This window comes from Arachis hypogaea, chromosome 15 (genome assembly GCF_003086295.3).
Source record: "Arachis hypogaea cultivar Tifrunner chromosome 15, arahy.Tifrunner.gnm2.J5K5, whole genome shotgun sequence".
NCBI lineage: Eukaryota > Viridiplantae > Streptophyta > Magnoliopsida > Fabales > Fabaceae > Arachis > Arachis hypogaea.
Genome location: NC_092050.1, coordinates 79,932,607 through 79,936,803, shown reverse-complemented (window position 1 = coordinate 79,936,803; position 4,197 = coordinate 79,932,607). Strand labels below are relative to the sequence as shown.

The 4,197-nt window shown below is 37.7% G+C and overlaps 1 non-coding gene across 1 annotated transcript; it reads left to right on the top strand.

Annotated features, from left to right (window-relative positions):
• The first annotated feature begins 1,390 nt into the window (after window positions 1-1,390).
• Window positions 1,391-1,498, top strand: LOC112753574 (small nucleolar RNA R71). The gene has a single exon (XR_003177956.1). It is a non-coding gene; the product is annotated as a small nucleolar RNA R71 (small nucleolar RNA).
• Window positions 1,499-4,197: the final 2,699 nt, after the last annotated feature.

Here is a 4,197-nt window from a genome sequence, read left to right as displayed (position 1 = left end):
GATTCATCCGCATCCTTCCTAGTGTCTAGGATTATGAAATCAGCAGGGATGTAAAGGCCTTCAACCTTTACTAGCACGTCCTCTACTAGTCCATAAGCCTGTTTCATTGATTTGTCTGCCATCTCTAGTGAGATTTTTACATCTTGTACCTCAAAGATTCCCAGTTTCTCCATTACAGAGAGTGGCATGAGGTTTATCCCTGACCCTAGGTCACATAGAGCCTTCTCAAAGGTCATGGTGCCTATGGTACAAGGTATGAAAAATTTTCTGGGATCCGGTTTCTTCTGAGGTAATATTTGCCTGATTAATGCACTCAGTTCATTGGTGAACAAGGGGGTTCATCCTCCCACGTCTCAGTACCAAATAGCTTGACATTCAGCTTCATGATTGCTCCTAGATATTTAGCAACTTGCTCTTCAGTGATGTCTTCATCCTCTTCAGAGGAAGAATATCCATCAGAGCTCATGAATGGCAGAAGAAAGTTCAATGGAATCTCTATGGTCTCTGTATGAGCTTCAGATTCCTTTGGTTCCTCAAAGGGAAACTCCTTTCTGTCCAGAGGACGTCCCATGAGGCTTTTCTCATTGGGACTCACGTCCTCCTCACTCTCTTCAGGTTCGGCCATGTTGGTCATGGTTATGGCCTTGCACTCTCTCTTGTGGTTTTCTTCTGTATTGCTTGGGAAAGTACTGGGAGGAGTTTCAATAATCTTCTTACTCAGCTGACCCACCTGTGCCTCTAAATTTCTAATGGAGGACCTTGTTTCATTCATAAAACTTACTGTGGTCTTGGATAGATCAGAGACTATGGTTGCTAGGCCAGTATGGCTCTGTTCAGAATTCTCTGTCTGTTGCTGAGAAGATGATGGAAAAGGCTTGCTATTGCTAAACCTATTTCTTCCACCATTATTATTATTAAAGCCTTGATTAGGCTTCTATTGATCATTCCATGAGAAATTTGGATGATTTCTCCATGAAGAATTATAGGTGTTTCCATAGGGTTCTCCCATGTAATTCACCTCTGCTATTGCAGGGTTTTCAGGATCATAAGCATTTTCCTCAGAAGATGCCTCTTTAGTACTGTTGGATGCAGCTTGCAATCCATTCAGACTCTGAGAAATCATATTGACTTGCTAAGTCAATATTTTGTTCTGAGCCAATATGGCATTCAGAGTTTCAATTTCAAGAACTCCCTTCTTCTAAGGCGTCCCATTGTTCACAGGATTCCTCTCAGAGGTGTACATGAACTGGTTATTTGCAACCATTTCAATGAGTTCCTGAGCTTCTACAGGGGTTTTCAGATAAAGAGATCCTCCTATTGAATGGTCCAATGACATTTTTGACAACTCCGACAGACCATCATAGAATATACTTATGATGCTCCATTCTGGAAGCATGTCAGTAGGACACCTTTTGATCATTTGCTTGTATCTTTCCTAAGCTTCATAGAGGGATTCTCCTTCCTTCTGTCTGAAGGTTTGGATTTCCACTCTAAGCTTGCTCATCTTTTGAGGTGGAAATAATTTGGCCAGGAAAGCACTGACCATCTTATCCCAAGAGTTCAAGCTATCCTTAAGTTGTGAATCCAACCATGTTCTAGCTCTGTCTCTTACAGCAAAAGGGAAAAGCATAAGCTTGTAGACCTCGGGATCAACTCCATTGGTCTTGACAGTGTCACAAATTTGCAAGAATTCAGCTAAAAACTGATGAGGATCTTCCATTGGAAGTCCATAAAACTTGCAGTTCTACTGCATTAGAGAAACTAATTGACGCTTAAGCTCAAAGTTGTTTGCTCCAATTGCAGGAAGTGAGATACTTCTTCCATAGTAGTTAGAAGAGGGTGCAATAAAGTCACCAAGCATCTTCCTTGCATCTCCACCATTGTTATTAGGTTCGGCTATGTCTCCTTCTTTTTCGAAAATTTCTGTCAGGTTCTCTCCAGAGAGTTGTGCTTTAGCTTCCCTTAGCTTCCTCTTCAGAGTCCTTTCAGGTTCAAGATCAGCTTCAACAAGAATATTCTTATCCTTGTTCCTGCTCATATGAAAAAAAAGAGAACAGAAAAGAAAATATGGAATCCTCTATGTCACAGTATAGAGATTCCTTATGTGAGTATAAGAAGAGAAGAATAGAAGAAGGAGAAGAGAAAAATTCGAACACATAGAAGAAGAGGGGGTTCGAATTATGAGTAGAAGAGAAGTGTTAGTAGATAAATAAATAAATAAATAGAAAGAGATGAGAAGGGGAAGAATTTGAAAATTAAATAAAATAAACTAAAAATATTTTTTTATTTTAAATATTAATTAGAATTCAAAAATTAAGGAGGAAAATAAAATTAAATTGAAATTTAAAACAATTAGTTAATGAAAATCTTGGATGATGATGAGTGTCACAGATCATCATATTCATCAGGTTGAAGTACAAGTGAATATCTTGGAATAAGAATTAGCTTGAATTGAATAGAAAACAATAGTACTTTGCATTAATTCATGAGGAACAGCAGAGCTCCACACCTTAATCTATGGGGTGTAGAAACTCCACCGTTGAAAAATACATAAGTGAAAGTGGTCAAGGCATGGCCGAATGGCCAGCCCCCTAAACATGATCTCTGAACACAAAATTATCCAAAAGATGTGAAATAAATCACTAAAAGTAGTTTTTATATTAAACTAGTAGCTAGGGTTACATAAGATAAGTAAATGATGCAGAAATCCACTTCCGGGCCCACTTGGTGTGTGCTTGGGCTGAGCATTGAGCTTTCATGTGTAGAGACTCTTCTTGGAGTTAAACGCCAGGTTGTAGCCTGTTTCTGGCGTTTAACTTCAGAATAGGACAGGAAGTTGGCGTTTGAACGGCAGTTTGTGTCATCAAAACTCGGGCAAAGTATAGACTATTATATATTTCTGGAAAGCCCTAGATGTCTACTTTCCAACGCAATTGAGGGCACGCCAATTGGGTTTCTGTAGCTCCAGAAAATCCAATTTGAGTGCAGGAAAGTCAGAATCCAACAGCATCTGTAGTCCTTCTTCAGCCTCTGAATCAGATTTTTGCTCAAGTTCCTCAATTTCTTCCAGAAAATACCTGAAATCACAGAAAAATACACAAACTCATAGTAAAGTCTAGAATGTGATTTTTTTTTAAAAACTAATAAAAATATACCAAAAACTACTTAAAAACAATGCGAAAAAGTGTATAAATTATCCGCTCATCATGCTCGGCACACTCTTTCGGGTTATAGTGCCCGAGTTCACTCTGGCAGCAAAAAGGTTATGTGAGTGGGAGACTGGTACAGCCCTCACGTCTTAACGTAGATGGGAGACTACCTCTGCTCCTATGCCGGCACCGCTACCTCAGACAACCGGGAGACTGCCATAGCCCTTGCCAAAGGCGCATAGCGACTTTCCAAATCAATGCATGTCATGTGAGCGGGAGACTGCCACAGTCCTCACATCCGAACGTAGGTGTGAGACTGCCACAGCCCCTGCGATGATGAACAATGCATTTTACAACCACATACTCAAACTCATAATCAATTTCCAATTTCTGAAATTAATTTCCTTTAAAACCAAAAACCCATTTCCTTGGTAACATTTTCCGAAACTCCAAACAACTTCAAAATTATAACAATTGTAAATCTCTTCCAAAATTCAATAAAAATAATTCATTTTAAATCAGGATTTGGTGATGAAATTTCACAGTAGAGTCTCAAGACTTTAGGGGGGAACAACCTATCTCAATTCCTTAAAAAATTATTGAAATCTCTTAAAATCATAACTTCTTGTTTTGAGTGAATAGAAATAGAATTTATTATAAAATCGAATCATATAACTCATAAGTCCCAAACCCAATTCAGAACCAATTCACTTAAAACGAAACCAATCCATTTAAATCAAAACCACTTTCAAGTTCACTCTCAAAAACTAATTCTCTGACTTCTTCCAAAATGTCACAAATTTCAATTATTCAATCAAAGTCCAATTAAAAACGTAAGCCCTTTTTATATTTAAAAATCGATATTAGAACATAATACTTTTCTTCAGTGATTTAAAATAGGAAAGTAACTCTTTTCTAAATAAATCGAATTCAAGACATATAGTTTTCTTAAATAAATTAAACTCTAAAACATAACTATTTTGTTAATAAATCAAATGATATAATTTCTCAGATCCAAACCTTTCTAAATAACCTTTCAAACAAAGTC